We start from the raw sequence: 20,578 nt of genomic DNA on the forward strand, positions 1-20,578 counted from the left end.
TTTCAATGCATTATCAGTCAGTTTTTCAACAACAAATGCAGAAAACTGGGGTTTCACAGACTCAAATCTTGTCCAAAATTCTCTCAAGATAGCCGCAGACTGGAAGCTTACATCAGAAACCTTTATTTAATGGTAGTGTCAAAATACAATTCAAATCGTTTGCTGTGAATTTCAAAGCCTGTTGGATTAACTTCCTGGAGAAATCTAGCCTTGACATCTCCAGGAGCTTTCCATCCTTTTCTTTAAACTTAAAACGGACGCTGTGGTGCCTCCGCATGTTGGCATGGGTGGCCGACATGGTGGAGGCACCACAAGCTAAAAGGATCTAAAATCAGTAAAAAACTTACAATGGACAAAAAAACAATGAACAATAAATAAGTAAATACAATTAAAAATATAAAAAGGAAAAAAATCTAAAAACGTACTTACCTTTTCAAGTTTTGGCCTGGACAAGGTGTTGAATCCGGCAGAGCGCAGGTAAGAGATTCTCTGGGCCAATGAATTCCTATTTGTTTAAGATATGCAACTACAGAAAAGTTGCACAACTTTAAACAAGGAATGTAGACAATTTCCTCCCAAGAGCTGGTTTAACTCAGAGCCACAACAGGCAAGAATTTAACCATCAAAAGGAGGCGACCGCAGTCTTAGCCAAAAGGCCGAGAAGCGATGGGCCCAAAGTGTCTGGCGTTCCAGCCAGGCTCTTGGCACAAATCTCGCTGGTCGCGGTTGGCTGCTTTTGACATGAGCGGAGCAATGGCTGCTTTTCACCACCTCCGCCCACCTCCCCATTCCTGACCTCGACAGCTGTTTGACTTTTCACAAACTCAAAGGGCTCAGCCATACGGCAGAGCCTGCCAAAAATAGCTTAAACTCATTGGTGTTCCTCTCCACGGAAGTCTTTAGTAAAAGGCGAAAGACTTGTGCGTGATGAAGAGAAACCAGAGTCAGTACAGGCCTCTCCTCAAGAGCGGCCGAGGACCCCATTGGTCCCAGTCACCGCCCTCACGGTAGCCTTCTCTTAGCTTGCCAAATCCCCGCCCCCTCCCCATGTTGTCACGGGCTCTAGCCAATCGGGCTGTGGAGAAAAGTGTCTGGGCCTCAACATGCAATCCCCACAAATTTCTCAAGTTATCAGGCGCTTGCAGGCCCCCGGGGACCAAAATACAGGGAAAATGCGGGGTTGATTGGAGGCTAGCAGCCCTTCCAGGGCGCGTGAGGGATATCAGCTGTGGGGCAGGTTGACTCACCTTCCTCCAGCCACTGCCAGAGGGGCATTTGAAACTGTACGTTTGCATCATTGTTTGCTTGCTTGCTTGCTTGCTTGCTTGCTTTTCCACACGGCCAGAGAAGGGTGCACCGTTCCCGGCGGCACTGCAATGCCAGGTCGATGCGTGGAGTGAACGGGGCAAGCCCCTTTTTCAGCTCCCAGTTCTAAAAATCCGTTTAATATGTTTGTCCTCGGGTAGAGGACATATCAGATATTAAACTGATAAGAACAGATTTTTTTTCTTTCGAAAAGATTTATTGACACTCATTTCAGTTTTTTCAAAGAAGGTTTACATCTTGAGATACAAAGGGTACATTATAATCACAACAATATGATAAATAGTTGTAAAACCATTGTTTGTTTGTTTTTTTTTTTTTTAAAACATTAAAAACAAATATTTCAAGGGGTTTTACATGTTGTCAAACATAAAATCCATCTCACAAATGAAAACCATGGAGTGTCCCAAATCTTTAAAAAGGGAGTGCATTGGTTTAAAACTTCTCTTCTTTCTAATTTTGTGCAGGAGCAGAATGAGTCCCTACCCAGGGTCACTCATTCCGCTCCCCCAAACATTTGGTCTCTCGGGATCCTGTCGTGGTGCTCAGAGGAGATCCTCACCCTGTTGCTCCTTCCCACCTGCCTCACCCGGAGAGCCAGGCCGCCGCTGCTTTGACCTTTTCATGTGTGGCTCCGGCTCCTTCGTCCGAATGGGCACAGAGGCGATGCTTCTTTGTGGCTGTGTCCTAGGCCTGCCGCCTACAGCCATCCGGATCACAGCCACGGGGGGGATCTGCATGTGCTTCCTTACCAGCAAGTTTCTGGAGGTCCATATGGCGTCTTTGATGGCGGCTAGGGTGAGCCACATCTGGGCAAAGTCATCGTTCTTCAGTGTTTTTTGGCTCACCCCATACAGCACCAGTTGTGCTGTAAGGACCTCCCTTGCTGGCAAGTACGGGAATTGCAAGGAGCCGGCCATTGCCCACTGGTCTACGGCAGCGCTGCACTCCCAGAGCAAATGCCTCACCGACTCTGGCGCGCCACAACCGGGTCGGGGGCAGGTTGAGCGTGTTGACATGCCCCGGGAGTGCATGACGGACCTGACTGGGAGAATCTCATGAGCCACCATCCATGACAGGTCCCGGAGTCTGTTTGGAAGAGCGGAATGGTTCACGTTGCGCCAAACTGTTGAGGGCTCGCCAAATGCGAGCCCGCGCACTGGACTCACTGGCTCCTGCTCCTGCACAACAGAGATCAGAGAACGGTGGTTGGTTAAAATATGCAGCTCCTCCTGCTCCAGTTTAAAATGCTTTAAAAACGTCGGGATAAAAGCATAGGCTGGTGGCAGGCTAAAAGACACGGGTACTTTAAGATCTGTAGGTAAAATCTTCAATCGTCTGAGGTACGATCCCATCCAGAAACGTGTCATGGCTGTAGTTTTGGGGTTTCCGGATGGGTCTGTGGCTTGTTTGAGGTGTAGTGCGGTGTATCGGCTTCCTAAAAACAAGTACAGGTCAGGCACTCCTTTTCCTCCTTTCTCTTTTGGCCTTTTCATGACCTCCCTCCTCAGTCTCTCCCACTTGGAGCCCCACAGGAAATAAAAGATGGCTCGCTCCAGATCTAAAAGCACTCTCCTAGGTGGGATAAAAACAGAACTGATGAGTAAAAGCAAAGGTAAAATCACCGCTTTGATGATTAAAACCTTTCCTTCAATAGTCAGTCCTCTAAGTCCCCAATATCCTAGTCTTTGTTTTACTTTCCCTACCACGTCTGGCCAATTTGTTGTTCCTTCTCCCTCCCTGTCAAATTTGATCCCCAGTATTTTTTGGTCAGTCTGGGTCACAGTCAAAGGGAGTCCTGTCATCTCAGTCGCTGTCCACGGTCCATAAAATTGGGCTTGGGTCTTGTTTTTGTTCAACTTTGACCCAGAAGCCTGTCCAAACCAGTCAGTCAAGTCCAGCGTCCTGTTGACGGATAAAAGGTCGGTGCATAAAATGTTCACGTCGTCCATGTATAAAATACACTTGGTGTCCAGTCCCCCGCTCCCCGGTACTCCCAACCCATTGATTCGTTGATCCCTTCTCAAGATCTGTGCCAGCGGTTCTATACATGTTATGTATAGGAGGGCAGATAACGGACAACCCTGACGGACACCGCAGTTAATATCGACTGCTTTTGTCAAATGCCCGTTAATCACAAATTTGCTGGTAATGTCCCGATACAGCAATCCCACCCAAGCTAGAAACCTTTCTGGGAACCCCATTTTTTGCAGTACCTTGAAAAGGTACTGGTGCGAGACCCGATCGAAGGCTTTCTCAAAATCTAAATTTAGGACTACTAGCCGGATGTTTCTGTCTCTCGCGTAACAGATGGTGTCTCGGATCAGTACCAGGCTGTCGGTGATCTTCCTCCCTGGGATGGCACAGCCTTGATCCGGGTGAATCACCCCCTTTAAAAACAAGGACATACGTGAGGCTAAAAGTTTGCTAAAAAGTTTACAATCAAGGTTTAAAAGTGCGATAGGTCTCCAGTTCATCAGGTCGGTCTTGTCTTTGTTTTTGTGCAGTAGAGTCACTATCCCTACTCTAAAACTGTCAGGAAGTCGGTCTAGGTGCTCAAAGTCTTTAAAAACATCGATCAAATCAGGTGCTAAAATGTCCCAAAAGGTCAAATAAAATTCCAAGGGAAGTCCATCCTGTCCTGGGGACTTCCCTTTTTTAAAACTTGACAAACATTTATTTAACTCTAGAATGGTAAAATCTTGGGTTAAAAGCACACTGTCTTTTACTTTTTTATCGATGGATTTTAAAACTTCATTCATGGTGTCTATTCTAATGGGCTTTTCTTTATACAATTCTACGTAAAAATTTTCCACAATCTGTTTAATTTCTTCGATATTCTCTGTTATGCACCCGTTTTCCTTTTTTAGTTTTAAAATGGTCCCCCCTTTACTAACAATTTTCTTAAAAAAATACCTGGTGCACTTCTCACCCTCCTCTATTTCCCGTTCCCTGCTCCTTAAAATGACACCCTTGCTTTTAATTTCAGCTAAAACCGACATCTCTGATTTGATTTCTCTAATTTCTTCATTAAAATCCATTCCATTTTGGTTGAGGTTAAAATAGCGCTGTAGTCGCTTCTGCAGTCCCATCATGCGTCTGTTCTCCTTGCCCTTTCTTTTTTTGCCTGCCTGTCTGAAAAAAGTCTGGGTCTTTCCCTTCACCATCTCCCACCAGTGTGCTCGTGTATCGTACATGTCTTGAAGGGTCTGCCACTCTCGGTACTGCTCCCTGTACTGCTGAACTAGATGTTGATCTTCAAGCAGGGAGCAGTTGAGTTTCCACAGACCACTTCCAAAAGTCACACCTGAAGAGAGTGAAAGGGTGCAGGAGAGCATCAGGTGGTCAGAAAAGAAAACAGGGGTCAATCTAGCATCGGTCGGCGGGCAGTCCCGTGTGAAAATAAAATCTATGCGAGAGGCTCTGGTGCCATCACCACTGAACCAGGTGAAGCCCTCCTCTCTGGGATGCATGGTTTTAAAACAGTCTTGTAGTTTAAAATCCCTGCATATGCCCTGTAATAAAACCGATGTTTTGTCAATTTTAAAATCTTCCCCTGTTCTTTTTCTATCTTTTCGACTTAAAATACAGTTAAAATCACCTCCTAAAACTAATGGCACTCTCCCTAGCATGTGGGACTGCAGGTCTTCTAAAAGGTCATACCTGTCATTTTTGTCGTTAAAGCCATAAATATTGAGAAGGTTAAAATCCTGTCCCATAAAGGTCAAGTGTGCTAAAAGTGCCCTACCGTCTCTCACCACAGTGCTACCCTTCACCAGAACCTGAGGGTTTTTTATTAAAATGGCCACTCCATCGTTCTTATTTTGGTTTGATCCGCTCCATATCGATGTCTGTGGCCACATCTCCTCCCACTGTCGGTAGTGTTTTAAAAACGGTATGCCACATTCCTGCATTAAAAACACATCTGACTTTGTAGAATTAAGAAAGGATAAAACACTCTGGGCTCTAACTCTCGACTTCACACTTCTCACATTGATGGTTGAGAAGGTGAGTGTCATGAGTATGATTAAAAACAACAGGTATGAAATTTTAAAAACACTAAATAGAGGTTTAAGATGCTAAAATATCTTTTTTTTTTTAAAAAAAAAGGCAGTTAGACTATTTCTTGTGAACGGGGCTCCTCCTTCACTTCAACAGGTGATGAAGGAGGGAGTTGAGCTCCATTCCCCCGTCGGACTCTGGGGGTTGGCCTTTGACGCAAGGCTGCATTTAGCCTGGAGTCCTTAGGGGTTGATTGTAGAGCTACTGTCAGGAAAGAGACTTCATTTGGTGAATTGGAGGGGAAGACTCTGGGCTCCTCCACAGATGAACTGTCTGAGAGAGTCCCAACTCTTCCCCTCTTCTCTGAGGCTACAGGAGACTCAGAGGACAATTCCGATGCAAGTCTCTTTGTTTGCTGGGCATCGGGGAGGGGGGCATCCTCACTATTTTCAGGTGGTTGAAAATCTTCCATTTCTGAACTAGCTCCGCCCACTTCCTGCATCTCCCCATCCTCCTCTCCACTCTCCATTGATGGGGCTGTTGCAGGCCCCTCCCCCTCTCCCGCCTCACATGATCCCTCCTCTCCAATCACAGTATCTGGCGGGAGATTTGAATTTTCCTGCCCAGCCTCTTCAACCTGCTCTTTTTCTTTTTGTCCTCCATTTTGTTCATTGGCTTTTGCTGCCTTTAGTTTGTTGGCAAACGATTTGGGGCAAGCTCTGAAGAGATGATTTGTTTCTCCACAAAGGTTGCACTTCCTGCCATTGGTGCACTCCTCAAAAGTGTGCCCAATTTCTCTACACTTTCCACAAAAGGTTTTTGTGCACGCTTCTACCAGGTGCCCATGCTCACCGCACTTGCGGCAGAGCTTGGGCTGACCTTGGTAGTGGATGTAGCCCCTGTTTTCACCCAGAACTATCATTGACGGCAGATGTTTCAGGCCTTGGAAGCCCTGGGGGTCCTGCCATTGTTGAATGGGGACCCTCCAAGCGCAATTCCAGATGCCGTCCTCATCTCTCACTTTGGTAGCCTGGCCTTTAACAGTGCAGTATCTCCCCAGCCATATACAAATGTCTTCTGCATTCACTGTCTCATTAAACATTCTGACAATGACTGTTTTCAATGCATTATCAGTCAGTTTTTCAACAACAAATGCAGAAAACTGGGGTTTCACAGACTCAAATCTTGTCCAAAATTCTCTCAAGATAGCCGCAGACTGGAAGCTTACATCAAAACCTGTATTTAATGGTAGTGTCAAAATACAATTCAAATCGTTTGCTGTGAATTTCAAAGCCTGTTGGATTAGCTTCCTGGAGAAATCTAGCCTTGACATCTCCAGGAGCTTTCCATCCTTTTCTTTAAACTTAAAACGGACGCTGTGGTGCCTCCGCATGTTGGCATGGGTGGCCGACATGGTGGAGGCACCACAAGCTAAAAGGATCTAAAATCAGTAAAAAACTTACAATGGACAAAAAAAACAATGAACAATAAATAAGTAAATACAATTAAAAATATAAAAAGGAAAAAAATCTAAAAACGTACTTACCTTTTCAAGTTTTGGCCTGGACAAGGTGTTGAATCCGGCAGAGCGCAGGTAAGAGATTCTCTGGGCCAATGAATTCCTATTTGTTTAAGATATGCAACTACAGAAAAGTTGCACAACTTTAAACAAGGAATGTAGACAATTTCCTCCCAAGAGCTGGTTTAACTCAGAGCCACAACAGGCAAGAATTTAACCATCAAAAGGAGGCGACCGCAGTCTTAGCCAAAAGGCCGAGAAGCGATGGGCCCAAAGTGTCTGGCGTTCCAGCCAGGCTCTTGGCACAAATCTCGCTGGTCGCGGTTGGCTGCTTTTGACATGAGCGGAGCAATGGCTGCTTTTCACCACCTCCGCCCACCTCCCCATTCCTGACCTCGACAGCTGTTTGACTTTTCACAAACTCAAAGGGCTCAGCCATACGGCAGAGCCTGCCAAAAATAGCTTAAACTCATTGGTGTTCCTCTCCACGGAAGTCTTTAGTAAAAGGCGAAAGACTTGTGCGTGATGAAGAGAAACCAGAGTCAGTACAGGCCTCTCCTCAAGAGCGGCCGAGGACCCCATTGGTCCCAGTCACCGCCCTCACGGTAGCCTTCTCTTAGCTTGCCAAATCCCCGCCCCCTCCCCATGTTGTCACGGGCTCTAGCCAATCGGGCTGTGGAGAAAAGTGTCTGGGCCTCAACATGCAATCCCCACAAATTTCTCAAGTTATCAGGCGCTTGCAGGCCCCCGGGGACCAAAATACAGGGAAAATGCGGGGTTGATTGGAGGCTAGCAGCCCTTCCAGGGCGCGTGAGGGATATCAGCTGTGGGGCAGGTTGACTCACCTTCCTCCAGCCACTGCCAGAGGGGCATTTGAAACTGTACATTTGCGTCATTGTTTGCTTGCTTGCTTGCTTGCTTGCTTTTCCACACGGCCAGAGAAGGGTGCACCGTTCCCGGCGGCACTGCAATGCCAGGTCGATGCGTGGAGTGAACGGAGCAAGCTCCTTTTTCAGCTCCCAGTTCTAAAAATCCGTTTAATATGTTTGTCCTCGGGTAGAGGACATATCAGATATTAAACTGATAAGAACAGATACTACACTTGATCTTAGCCAAAAGGCCGAGAAGCGATGGGCCCAAAGTGTCTGGCGTTCCAGCCAGGCTCTTGGCACAAATCTCGCTGGTCGCGGTTGGCTGCTTTTGACATGAGCGGAGCAATGGCTGCTTTTCACCACCTCCGCCCACCTCCCCATTCCTGACCTCGACAGCTGTTTGACTTTTCACAAACTCAAAGGGCTCAGCCATACGGCAGAGCCTGCCAAAAATAGCTTAAACTCATTGGTGTTCCTCTCCACGGAAGTCTTTAGTAAAAGGCGAAAGACTTGTGCGTGATGAAGAGAAACCAGAGTCAGTACAGGCCTCTCCTCAAGAGCGGCCGAGGACCCCATTGGTCCCAGTCACCGCCCTCACGGTAGCCTTCTCTTAGCTTGCCAAATCCCCGCCCCCTCCCCATGTTGTCACGGGCTCTAGCCAATCGGGCTGTGGAGAAAAGTGTCTGGGCCTCAACATGCAATCCCCACAAATTTCTCAAGTTATCAGGCGCTTGCAGGCCCCCGGGGACCAAAATACAGGGAAAATGCGGGGTTGATTGGAGGCTAGCAGCCCTTCCAGGGCGCGTGAGGGATATCAGCTGTGGGGCAGGTTGACTCACCTTCCTCCAGCCACTGCCAGAGGGGCATTTGAAACTGTACGTTTGCGTCATTGTTTGCTTGCTTGCTTGCTTGCTTTTCCACACGGCCAGAGAAGGGTGCACCGTTCCCGGCGGCACTGCAATGCCAGGTCGATGCGTGGAGTGAACGGAGCAAGCCCCTTTTTCAGCTCCCAGTTCTAAAAATCCGTTTAATATGTTTGTCCTCGGGTAGAGGACATATCAGATATTAAACTGATAAGAACAGATACTACACTTGATCTTAGCCAAAAGGCCGAGAAGCGATGGGCCCAAAGTGTCTGGCGTTCCAGCCAGGCTCTTGGCACAAATCTCGCTGGTCGCGGTTGGCTGCTTTTGACATGAGCGGAGCAATGGCTGCTTTTCACCACCTCCGCCCACCTCCCCATTCCTGACCTCGACAGCTGTTTGACTTTTCACAAACTCAAAGGGCTCAGCCATACGGCAGAGCCTGCCAAAAATAGCTTAAACTCATTGGTGTTCCTCTCCACGGAAGTCTTTAGTAAAAGGCGAAAGACTTGTGCGTGATGAAGAGAAACCAGAGTCAGTACAGGCCTCTCCTCAAGAGCGGCCGAGGACCCCATTGGTCCCAGTCACCGCCCTCACGGTAGCCTTCTCTTAGCTTGCCAAATCCCCGCCCCCTCCCCATGTTGTCACGGGCTCTAGCCAATCGGGCTGTGGAGAAAAGTGTCTGGGCCTCAACATGCAATCCCCACAAATTTCTCAAGTTATCAGGCGCTTGCAGGCCCCCGGGGACCAAAATACAGGGAAAATGCGGGGTTGATTGGAGGCTAGCAGCCCTTCCAGGGCGCGTGAGGGATATCAGCTGTGGGGCAGGTTGACTCACCTTCCTCCAGCCACTGCCAGAGGGGCATTTGAAACTGTACGTTTGCGTCATTGTTTGCTTGCTTGCTTGCTTGCTTGCTTGCTTTTCCACACGGCCAGAGAAGGGTGCACCGTTCCCGGCGGCACTGCAATGCCAGGTCGATGCGTGGAGTGAACGGAGCAAGCCCCTTTTTCAGCTCCCAGTTCTAAAAATCCGTTTAATATGTTTGTCCTCGGGTAGAGGACATATCAGATATTAAACTGATAAGAACAGATTTTTTTTTATTTTTTTTTTTATTTCAGTTCCTCACTCCAAAACAAATGTCACAAAACAAAGAAAACAGTTTACATATGAGGTCCAAAAATCCAAAACACAATTGACCCACTCCATCCATTTTGTTCAAACAAAACAAACCAAGCCAAACAAAAGTTTACCTTAAACATCCTACCCCCCCCCCCCCCCTATTTCAATCCCACAGACCAAAACCCCCCTTCCACCTCTCTAAAGCAGCATGCATTCCCCACTTCAGGATGTCCCTCTCAATTCTCCTCTTCAAGTCTGCTTTTACTCTGCTCACCACCCCATCCACTCTACTGCATCTGTTGTTCTTAATTAGGTCCTGTCTAGCCACCCACAAGCCTCTCTTTACCATGCTAATTACTAGCCAAACAGCTAATTTTGCCCAACCCAGTCCTGTTCCCACCCCCCTCTCAACCATTTCCCATGATAGTTGGAACCCAAAGACTCCCTTCCGTAGCCACAGCTCCACCCTTTCCCATACTACCCTAGAAAAGGGACAGTCCCACATTACATGCCTAATTGTCTCCTCTACCGAGCACCCAATCCTAGGACACACCGGAGACCTTGCCAACCCATGCCGGTACATGATGTCTTGTACTGGCAAACACTTATGGAGGCACAACCAGTTCAGGTCCTTAAGGCCATTATCAAGCCCATGAGGCTGAATCCCCCTCCAAACACTTGGCAATATTCCTGGGACCGGAGGTGCAATGACCCTTTGCTTAACCTCTTTGTAGAGGGCCCTGTGATTAAGTTGCAGGGCTGGTGCAGAAGCCTCCGGGTGCGCCCGCAGCCACCTGGCTGCATGGCGGTAGTGCCATGGTTGCTGCTCTACCCGGGGAGCCAAGTTGTCCCAAACCAAAAGCTGCCTTGCTTGGTAGGCAAAAAAGAGGCGCAAAAAATAGCCAGAGGGGTGAACCACTGGGCCAGCTAATTCCCTACACATAAAAGAAACGAAAATGCAGTCCAACTTCAGTGGCAGATGTGGCACATCTCTCCCCCCTTCCTCAACCCCTGCCAACATGCGGGCCCTCGCAACATACTCATATCTCCCCCCCCAAATAAAACCGAATACGTGACGCATGAGAGGCCTCCTCATACTGACTGGTAGTGGATATATGTAAGCCAGGTACAGGAGAGAAGGCAAAACATCCACCTTGAGAACAAGTACCTTCCCTACAAACGTCAGGCACCTACTCTTCCAGAGAGAAATCTTCCTCTGGACCGCCTCCAGACGCCTCGTCCAGTTCACTGTGGCACCATGAGGCGACTCAAAACTTACCCCTAGGACCTTCAGAGGCCCAGAGCAGAGAGACAGACCCCCTGGTACATCCGTCCTTTCTCTCCACCTCCCAAAGAACTTAACCGAGGACTTTGCACAATTAAGGCTTGATCCAGCCACCCGGCTGAAGTCACTAAAAATCTGCAATGAACGGATAAGGCACTCATCCCTGTCCAGCAGCAATGTAGTGTCATCAGCATACTGAGACAGCTTGACTCGCAGACCCCCACTGCCAGGCACAAAAAAACCTCTCACTCCAGGATCAGCCCGAATGGCAGCTGCCAATGGCTCCATGTAAAGCGCATAGAGCAGCGGTGAGAGCGGGCAACCCTGTCTCACCCCAGAGTACAAACTAAAAGCCTCCCCCAGGTGCCCATTAACCAAAACCCTGCTCCCCGCACCCCTATACAATGTGCGCAGCCACCCTACAAAAACCTGACCGAAACCTAGCCTTTCCAGTACACTAAACATAAAACCCCAATGTACTCTGTCAAAGGCCTTTGCTTGATCAAGACCGACCAGCATAAGCGGCAGATGCCTATCCTCAGCCCAAGCCACAGCATCCCGTAAGAGTTGCAGGTTCCATCTTACTGAGCGCCCTGGCACTGCACATGTCTGGTCCACATGGACCACATGTGGCAGGGCCACGCTTAACCGGTCTGCCAGAACCTTAGCCAGGAGCTTATAGTCTACGCACAGCATGGACAGCGGTCGCCAGTTATCCATATCAGCGCGATCCCCTTTCTTAAACAGAAGGGAGATAACTCCAGTCGCCATAGACCTCCCCATTTTCCCCGTACAGAGCACCTCAGTCAACACCTCCAACAATACTGGCCCAAGTATGTCCCAAAACTTAACATAGAACTCTACCGGCAACCCATCAATGCCTGGCACCTTGCGCCTGTTCATCCTACAGAGAGCACCTTCAAGCTCTTTGAGGGTCAGTGGGGCCTCCAAAGCCCGCACTATGTTCCCTGGCACCTGCTGGTTCAGCAAATCCAGGAACACCCCTCCCCCTCCTATGTCTACCGCTCGCTCCGTGAAAACATCACGGAAATGATCTGTAGCGACACACACCATCTCGCAGGTGTCCACCACAACCCTGCCCTGTTTATTCCTAACTCCTGACACCAGCTGCTTCGCCCTATCAGCCCGTATGGAGCCAAAAAAAGCAGCCGAACATGTCTCTGACTGTTCAATGAACTGCAGACGTGACCGCACCAGGTATGCGCGGGCCCTACCCTCAAAAATATGTCTCAGACTTGCTTTCAAGGATGCGCAAACTTGATGGTCTACAGCACCTTTACAGTTACCCCTAGCATACTCGAGTTCAAGGCGGTGCTGGAGATGGACCACCTCCCTCTTTGCCATTCCAGCCTTTCTCTGACAATAACTTAAACAAAATATCTTCATCCTCTCCTTAGCCACCTCCCACCACTCTAACAACCCCTGGCACAGCGGTTTGAGTCCCATAAGACCCTTAAAAAACCAAAGAAACTGTTGACTAAACAAGTCCTCCTCCAGCACACTAATATTTAAGCGCCAAAACCCAGGCCCGAAGACTGGCAAATCCAAACTCACCGTAAACAGCAAACCATCATGATCCGAAAAGCAAACCGGGAGCACCCTTCCTGCAACCAACTTCAAGGTCTTAACAAAAAATACATAATCTAAACGCTTAAAGATCCCCTGCGAATTACGCCAAGTGGGACCATCCATGAGTGGCCTGACCACCCTCGCCCCATCGACCAAACCAAAACTATTCAAAAGATTAGAAATGTACAGGTCGCTGGCATCACCCCCCTTTCCTAACTCTACATTAAAATCACCCCCTATGATGACCTGCCTGTTGGTGACAAGGTGCGGCTCCAGCATCCCAAACATTTCTTTCCGCTCTGCTGAGGATTGTGGTCCATAGACCACAATGATTCTCAGCGTGTTTGTTCCCCAGGAGATGTCCGCACCCATTATTCTCCCCTGGACAATAACAAAAACACCCTCCACTTTAATCTCCTTAAAACCAAACAAAATCCCAACTCCTGTAGAGTGAACACCCCCTATGCTCCAGACTGAGTCCCCTCTGGTCCATTCCCTTCTAAAACACCCAACATCCCCCATATCCCGTAAGTGGACTTCCTGCAACAAACAAAAAGCTACACGCAAAGAGCTAACAAATTCGAAAACGATCCTTCTTTTAACAGTGTTCCTCATTCCCCTCACATTCAGAGAAAGAACATCAAAGGAGAACATTTTAAATTACAGATGCTTACACTCAAACAAAAACAAAAAGAAAACAAAACAGTCCCCCCCCCTACTGTGAATACAGATCATCTCCTTCACTATCCATCTGGTCCGCCCAGGAAAAGGGAACAGCATTTGGTGAGGATGAAGGCCTTTTTGGTCCCTCGTATGCGTCCTCACTCAAAGGAGACGACAATAGGAGCAAACCGGGAGAAAGCTCAAAATCAAGCTCCAACCCAGCTGGTGGCTCCTCACCCAAAACCCCTGAGACATGCTCCAACCCCTGACCTGTATCTATTGCATCCCGCCCCCGGGCCCCTCCTCTAACCGTTTCCCCCCCCTGTTGTATTCCATCAGCCCTACCCACATCAACCCCCACCTCTGCGGCCTGCCCCCTCCCCTCTCCCTCCCTCTCCCTCTTTGACCTTTTACTCTTCACCACCTGCTCACACTCCCCCTTTTCAATCGAGAGACCCTCCTCCAACACCTTCAAACCTCTTCGTGCTCCTTGCTTTGGCTCGGTGGGAGCGGCACCAGTGGGGACCGCGTCCGTAATCCCCGAGGGCACCTGGTCCACACTGACTTCTCCAGCAACACTGGCAAGTCCCTGCACCTTGGATACAGAGTCCACTCTACTCCCAGAAGGGCCTGGAAGCTGATCCGCTTGCTGTGGATCAATTGACGTATTGCCCATTGGCACGAAAGTCCCTCCAAAGTCTTGAGCCTTACCCTGCCCTCCAGTGGCCCCAGCTACTTCTGCAAAGGTTCTCCTACGGCCAGGACAGCTCCGATAGAGGTGATCAAGTCCACCACATCCATGACAGGCCTTCAGTGCAGTGCAGTCTTTAGCCTCGTGTCCCCCCTGACCACAGAAACGGCAGCAGACCCCAGTGCATCCTGCCTCCGTGTGGCCAGACTGCCTACACTGCCGACAGAAAGACGGTTGCCTCGAATAGAACAAATAGCCACGGTCCCCACCGAGACTAAAAAAGGCGGGTGGATGTCTGAGACCACCAGGCCCTTCTGGCTCAGGCTTGAGCAACACCTGGAACTGCCGTCTGCCAGTCCAAAACCCCATTGGATCATTAACATATCTTGCTGCTGACACCACTTCTCCATACCGGCCCAGGAAATCAGCCAAGGCAAGATCAGTCACAAACGGGTTAAACATGTGAACTGTGATCTGCCTGAAATTAGGTCTGTCCAAACTCAAAATCTTGTAGCAGGCAAGGGGCCTTACCCCAGCTCCAGCCGAACAATTTTCAGACACCTTTCTGTACACCTCCTCATTCCTCAGGGTGACATCAAAAGCTTTTTCCTGTTGGTTCCATTGAATGCACAAGACATCCTCCACCGTCAAAAGAAGCTGGCCCATGATGACCCTCTTGCAGAACCACGATCTTGAAACAGCATCTTCTTCTGTCACGATTGCCTGGAAACGAAGCGTGAACCTCAACCCAACCTTAGGTATAACCTGCACAGGAGAGGCCATACTGGCCATCGCTTCCATAGAAGTGTCGCCCAGATCAAAAAAGAAAAATCTCTCCACGAATACTACACTTGATCTTAGCCAAAAGGCCGAGAAGCGATGGGCCCAAAGTGTCTGGCGTTCCAGCCAGGCTCTTGGCACAAATCTCGCTGGTCGCGGTTGGCTGCTTTTGACATGAGCGGAGCAATGGCTGCTTTTCACCACCTCCGCCCACCTCCCCATTCCTGACCTCGACAGCTGTTTGACTTTTCACAAACTCAAAGGGCTCAGCCATACGGCAGAGCCTGCCAAAAATAGCTTAAACTCATTGGTGTTCCTCTCCACGGAAGTCTTTAGTAAAAGGCGAAAGACTTGTGCGTGATGAAGAGAAACCAGAGTCAGTACAGGCCTCTCCTCAAGAGCGGCCGAGGACCCCATTGGTCCCAGTCACCGCCCTCACGGTAGCCTTCTCTTAGCTTGCCAAATCCCCGCCCCCTCCCCATGTTGTCACGGGCTCTAGCCAATCGGGCTGTGGAGAAAAGTGTCTGGGCCTCAACATGCAATCCCCACAAATTTCTCAAGTTATCAGGCGCTTGCAGGCCCCCGGGGACCAAAATACAGGGAAAATGCGGGGTTGATTGGAGGCTAGCAGCCCTTCCAGGGCGCGTGAGGGATATCAGCTGTGGGGCAGGTTGACTCACCTTCCTCCAGCCACTGCCAGAGGGGCATTTGAAACTGTACGTTTGCGTCATTGTTTGCTTGCTTGCTTTTCCACACGGCCAGAGAAGGGTGCACCGTTCCCGGCGGCACTGCAATGCCAGGTCGATGCGTGGAGTGAACGGGGCAAGCCCCTTTTTCAGCTCCCAGTTCTAAAAATCCGTTTAATATGTTTGTCCTCGGGTAGAGGACATATCAGATATTAAACTGATAAGAACAGATACTACACTTGATCTTAGCCAAAAGGCCGAGAAGCGATGGGCCCAAAGTGTCTGGCGTTCCAGCCAGGCTCTTGGCACAAATCTCGCTGGTCGCGGTTGGCTGCTTTTGACATGAGCGGAGCAATGGCTGCTTTTCACCACCTCCGCCCACCTCCCCATTCCTGACCTCGACAGCTGTTTGACTTTTCACAAACTCAAAGGGCTCAGCCATACGGCAGAGCCTGCCAAAAATAGCTTAAACTCATTGGTGTTCCTCTCCACGGAAGTCTTTAGTAAAAGGCGAAAGACTTGTGCGTGATGAAGAGAAACCAGAGTCAGTACAGGCCTCTCATCAAGAGCGGCCGAGGACCCCATTGGTCCCAGTCACCGCCCTCACGGTAGCCTTCTCTTAGCTTGCCAAATCCCCGCCCCCTCCCCATGTTGTCACGGGCTCTAGCCAATCGGGCTGTGGAGAAAAGTGTCTGGGCCTCAACATGCAATCCCCACAAATTTCTCAAGTTATCAGGCGCTTGCAGGCCCCCGGGGACCAAAATACAGGGAAAATGCGGGGTTGATTGGAGGCTAGCAGCCCTTCCAGGGCGCGTGAGGGATATCAGCTGTGGGGCAGGTTGACTCACCTTCCTCCAGCCACTGCCAGAGGGGCATTTGAAACTGTACGTTTGCGTCATTGTTTGCTTGCTTGTTTGCTTGCTTGCTTTTCCACACGGCCAGAGAAGGGTGCACCGTTCCCGGCGGCACTGCAATGCCAGGTCGATGCGTGGAGTGAACGGAGCAAGCCCCTTTTTCAGCTCCCAGTTCTAAAAATCCGTTTAATATGTTTGTCCTCGGGTAGAGGACATATCAGATATTAAACCGATAAGAACAGATACTACACTTGATCTTAGCCAAAAGGCCGAGAAGCGATGGGCCCAAAGTGTCTGGCGTTCCAGCCAGGCTCTTGGCACAAATCTCGCTGGTCGCGGTTGGCTGCTTTTGACATGAGCGGAGCAATGGCTGCTTTTCACCACCTCCGCCCACCTCCCCATTCCTGACCTCGACAGCTGTTTGACTTTTCACAAACTCAAAGGGCTCAGCCATACGGCAGAGCCTGCCAAAAATAGCTTAAACTCATTGGTGTTCCTCTCCACGGAAGTCTTTAGTAAAAGGCGAAAGACTTGTGCGTGATGAAGAGAAACCAGAGTCAGTACAGGCCTCTCCTCAAGAGCGGCCGAGGACCCCATTGGTCCCAGTCACCGCCCTCACGGTAGCCTTCTCTTAGCTTGCCAAATCCCCGCCCCCTCCCCATGTTGTCACGGGCTCTAGCCAATCGGGCTGTGGAGAAAAGTGTCTGGGCCTCAACATGCAATCCCCACAAATTTCTCAAGTTATCAGGCGCTTGCAGGCCCCCGGGGACCAAAATACAGGGAAAATGCGGGGTTGATTGGAGGCTAGCAGCCCTTCCAGGGCGCGTGAGGGATATCAGCTGTGGGGCAGGTTGACTCACCTTCCTCCAGCCACTGCCAGAGGAGCATTTGAAACTGTACGTTTGCGTCATTGTTTGCTTGCTTGTTTGCTTGCTTGCTTTTCCACACGGCCAGAGAAGGGTGCACCGTTCCCGGCGGCACTGCAATGCCAGGTCGATGCGTGGAGTGAACGGAGCAAGCCCCTTTTTCAGCTCCCAGTTCTAAAAATCCGTTTAATATGTTTGTCCTCGGGTAGAGGACATATCAGATATTAAACTGATAAGAACAGATTTTTCTTTCGAAAAGATTTATTGACACTCATTTCAAGTTTTTTCAAAGAAGGTTTACATCTTGAGATACAAAGGGTACATTATAATCACAACAATATGATAAATAGTTGTAAAACCATTGTTTGTTTGTTTTTTTTTTTTTTAAAACATTAAAAACAAATATTTCAAGGGGTTTTACATGTTGTCAAACATAAAATCCATCTCACAAATGAAAACCATGGAGTGTCCCAAATCTTTAAAAGGGAGTGCATTGGTTTAAAACTTCTCTTCTTTCTAATTTTGTGCAGGAGCAGAGTGAGTCCCTACCCAGGGTCACTCATTCCGCTCCCCCAAACATTTGGTCTCTCGGGATCCTGTCGTGGTGCTCAGAGGAGATCCTCACCCTGTTGCTCCTTCCCACCTGCCTCACCCGGAGAGCCAGGCCGCCGCTGCTTTGACCTTTTCATGTGTGGCTCCGGCTCCTTCGTCCGAATGGGCACAGAGGCGATGCTTCTTTGTGGCTGTGTCCTAGGCCTGCCGCCTACAGCCATCCGGATCACAGCCACGGGGGGGATCTGCATGTGCTTCCTTACCAGCAAGTTTCTGGAGGTCCATATGGCGTCTTTGATGGCGGCTAGGGTGAGCCACATCTGGGCAAAGTCATCTTTCTTCAGTGTTTTTTGGCTCACCCCATAGAGCACCAGTTGTGCTGTAAGGACCTCCCTTGCTGGCAAGTACGGGAATTGCAAGGAGCCGGCCATTGCCCACTGGTCTACGGCAGCGCTGCACTCCCAGAGCAAATGCCTCACCGACTCTGGCGCGCCACAACCGGGTCGGGGGCAGGTTGAGCGTGTTGACATGCCCCGGGAGTGCATGACGGACCTGACTGGGAGAATCTCATGAGCCACCATCCATGACAGGTCCCGGAGTCTGTTTGGAAGAGCGGAATGGTTCACGTTGCGCCAAACTGTTGAGGGCTCGCCAAATGCGAGCCCGCGCACTGGACTCACTGGCTCCTGCTCCTGCACAACAGAGATCAGAGAACGGTGGTTGGTTAAAATATGCAGCTCCTCCTGCTCCAGTTTAAAATGCTTTAAAAACGTCGGGATAAAAGCATAGGCTGGTGGCAGGCTAAAAGACACGGGTACTTTAAGATCTGTAGGTAAAATCTTCAATCGTCTGAGGTACGATCCCATCCAGAAACGTGTCATGGCTGTAGTTTTGGGGTTTCCGGATGGGTCTGTGGCTTGTTTGAGGTGTAGTGCGGTGTATCGGCTTCCTAAAAACAAGTACAGGTCAGGCACTCCTTTTCCTCCTTTCTCTTTTGGCCTTTTCATGACCTCCCTCCTCAGTCTCTCCCACTTGGAGCCCCACAGGAAATAAAAGATGGCTCGCTCCAGATCTAAAAGCACTCTCCTAGGTGGGATAAAAACAGAACTGATGAGTAAAAGCAAAGGTAAAATCACCGCTTTGATGATTAAAACCTTTCCTTCAATAGTCAGTCCTCTAAGTCCCCAATATCCTAGTCTTTGTTTTACTTTCCCTACCACGTCTGGCCAATTTGTTGTTCCTTCTCCCTCCCTGTCAAATTTGATCCCCAGTATTTTTTGGTCAGTCTGGGTCACAGTCAAAGGGAGTCCTGTCATCTCAGTCGCTGTCCACGGTCCATAAAATTGGGCTTGGGTCTTGTTTTTGTTCAACTTTGACCCAGAAGCCTGTCCAAACCAGTCAGTCAAGTCCAGCGTCCTGTTGACGGATAAAAGGTCGGTGCATAAAATGTTCACGTCGTCCATGTATAAAATACACTTGGTGTCCAGTCCCCCGCTCCCCGGTACTCCCAACCCATTGATTCGTTGATCCCTTCTCAAGATCTGTGCCAGCGGTTCTATACATGTTATGTATAGGAGGGCAGATAACGGACAACCCTGACGGACACCGCAGTTAATATCGACTGCTTTTGTCAAATGCCCGTTAATCACAAATTTGCTGGTAATGTCCCGATACAGCAATCCCACCCAAGCTAGAAACCTTTCTGGGAACCCCATTTTTTGCAGTACCTTGAAAAGGTACTGGTGCGAGACCCGATCGAAGGCTTTCTCAAAATCTAAATTTAGGACTACTAGCCGGATGTTTCTGTCTCTCGCGTAACAGATGGTGTCTCGGATCAGTACCAGGCTGTCGGTGATCTTCCTCCCTGGGATGGCACAGCCTTGATCCGGGTGAATCACCCCCTTTAAAAACAAGGACATACGTGAGGCTAAAAGTTTGCTAAAAAGTTTACAATCAAGGTTTAAAAGTGCGATAGGTCTCCAGTTCATCAGGTCGGTCTTGTCTTTGTTTTTGTGCAGTAGAGTCACTATCCCTACTCTAAAACTGTCAGGAAGTCGGTCTAGGTGCTCAAAGTCTTTAAAAACATCGATCAAATCAGGTGCTAAAATGTCCCAAAAGGTCAAATAAAATTCCACGGGAAGTCCATCCTGTCCTGGGGACTTCCCTTTTTTAAAACTTGACAAACATTTATTTAACTCTAGAATGGTAAAATCTTGGGTTAAAAGCACACTGTCTTTTACTTTTTTATCGATGGATTTTAAAACTTCATTCATGGTGTCTATTCTAATGGGCTTTTCTTTATACAATTCTACGTAAAAATTTTCCACAATCTGTTTAATTTCTTCGATATTCTCTGTTATGCACCCGTTTTCCTTTTTTAGTTTTAAAATGGTCCCCCCTTTACTAACAATTTTCTTAAAAAAATACCTGGTGCACTTCTCACCCTCCTCTATTTCCCGTTCCCTGCTCCTTAAAATGACACCCTTGCTTTTAATTTCAGCTAAAACCGACATCTCTGATTTGATTTCTGTAATTTCTTCATTAAAATCCATTCCATTTTGGTTGAGGTTAAAATAGCGCTGTAGTCGCTTCTGCAGTCCCATCATGCGTCTGTTCTCCTTGCCCTTTCTTTTTTTGCCTGCCTGTCTGAAAAAAGTCTGGGTCTTTCCCTTCACCATCTCCCACCAGTGTGCTCGTGTATCGTACATGTCTTGAAGGGTCTGCCACTCTCGGTACTGCTCCCTGTACTGCTGAACTAGATGTTGATCTTCAAGCAGGGAGCAGTTGAGTTTCCACAGACCACTTCCAAAAGTCACACCTGAAGAGAGTGAAAGGGTGCAGGAGAGCATCAGGTGGTCAGAAAAGAAAACAGGGGTCAATCTAGCATCGGTCGGCGGGCAGTCCCGTGTGAA

General features: G+C 48.9%; 11 non-coding genes and 4 pseudogenes across 11 annotated transcripts; all 15 read right to left on the reverse strand.

The window, feature by feature from the left end:
- Positions 1-832: 832 nt before the first annotated feature.
- LOC139619031 (U5 spliceosomal RNA) lies at positions 833-947 on the reverse strand. Its single transcript, XR_011690036.1, has one exon. It is a non-coding gene; the product is annotated as a U5 spliceosomal RNA (small nuclear RNA).
- Positions 948-1,346: 399 nt separating this feature from the next.
- Positions 1,347-1,523, reverse strand: LOC139619679 (U2 spliceosomal RNA; annotated as a pseudogene).
- A 5,751-nt stretch (positions 1,524-7,274) lies between these two features.
- Positions 7,275-7,389, reverse strand: LOC139619032 (U5 spliceosomal RNA). Its single transcript, XR_011690037.1, has one exon. It is a non-coding gene; the product is annotated as a U5 spliceosomal RNA (small nuclear RNA).
- Positions 7,390-7,784: 395 nt separating this feature from the next.
- On the reverse strand, positions 7,785-7,976 carry LOC139619396 (U2 spliceosomal RNA). The gene has a single exon (XR_011690393.1). It is a non-coding gene; the product is annotated as a U2 spliceosomal RNA (small nuclear RNA).
- A 164-nt stretch (positions 7,977-8,140) lies between these two features.
- On the reverse strand, positions 8,141-8,255 carry LOC139619033 (U5 spliceosomal RNA). The gene has a single exon (XR_011690038.1). It is a non-coding gene; the product is annotated as a U5 spliceosomal RNA (small nuclear RNA).
- Positions 8,256-8,646: 391 nt separating this feature from the next.
- LOC139619469 (U2 spliceosomal RNA) lies at positions 8,647-8,838 on the reverse strand. The gene has a single exon (XR_011690463.1). It is a non-coding gene; the product is annotated as a U2 spliceosomal RNA (small nuclear RNA).
- Positions 8,839-9,002: 164 nt separating this feature from the next.
- LOC139619035 (U5 spliceosomal RNA) lies at positions 9,003-9,117 on the reverse strand. The gene has a single exon (XR_011690040.1). It is a non-coding gene; the product is annotated as a U5 spliceosomal RNA (small nuclear RNA).
- Positions 9,118-9,516: 399 nt separating this feature from the next.
- LOC139619829 (U2 spliceosomal RNA) lies at positions 9,517-9,720 on the reverse strand (annotated as a pseudogene).
- A 4,961-nt stretch (positions 9,721-14,681) lies between these two features.
- Positions 14,682-14,809, reverse strand: LOC139618737 (U2 spliceosomal RNA; annotated as a pseudogene).
- A 164-nt stretch (positions 14,810-14,973) lies between these two features.
- On the reverse strand, positions 14,974-15,088 carry LOC139619036 (U5 spliceosomal RNA). Its single transcript, XR_011690041.1, has one exon. It is a non-coding gene; the product is annotated as a U5 spliceosomal RNA (small nuclear RNA).
- Positions 15,089-15,471: 383 nt separating this feature from the next.
- On the reverse strand, positions 15,472-15,663 carry LOC139618940 (U2 spliceosomal RNA). The gene has a single exon (XR_011689945.1). It is a non-coding gene; the product is annotated as a U2 spliceosomal RNA (small nuclear RNA).
- Positions 15,664-15,827: 164 nt separating this feature from the next.
- On the reverse strand, positions 15,828-15,942 carry LOC139619037 (U5 spliceosomal RNA). Its single transcript, XR_011690042.1, has one exon. It is a non-coding gene; the product is annotated as a U5 spliceosomal RNA (small nuclear RNA).
- A 395-nt stretch (positions 15,943-16,337) lies between these two features.
- LOC139619612 (U2 spliceosomal RNA) lies at positions 16,338-16,529 on the reverse strand. Its single transcript, XR_011690604.1, has one exon. It is a non-coding gene; the product is annotated as a U2 spliceosomal RNA (small nuclear RNA).
- A 164-nt stretch (positions 16,530-16,693) lies between these two features.
- Positions 16,694-16,808, reverse strand: LOC139619038 (U5 spliceosomal RNA). Its single transcript, XR_011690043.1, has one exon. It is a non-coding gene; the product is annotated as a U5 spliceosomal RNA (small nuclear RNA).
- A 395-nt stretch (positions 16,809-17,203) lies between these two features.
- LOC139619714 (U2 spliceosomal RNA) lies at positions 17,204-17,377 on the reverse strand (annotated as a pseudogene).
- Positions 17,378-20,578: the final 3,201 nt, after the last annotated feature.

Source organism: Trachinotus anak, unplaced genomic scaffold (genome assembly GCF_046630095.1).
Source record: "Trachinotus anak isolate AG129_WGS33_773 ecotype Australia unplaced genomic scaffold, CSIRO_AGI_Tana_v1 ptg000003l, whole genome shotgun sequence".
NCBI classification, from domain to species: domain Eukaryota; kingdom Metazoa; phylum Chordata; class Actinopteri; order Carangiformes; family Carangidae; genus Trachinotus; species Trachinotus anak.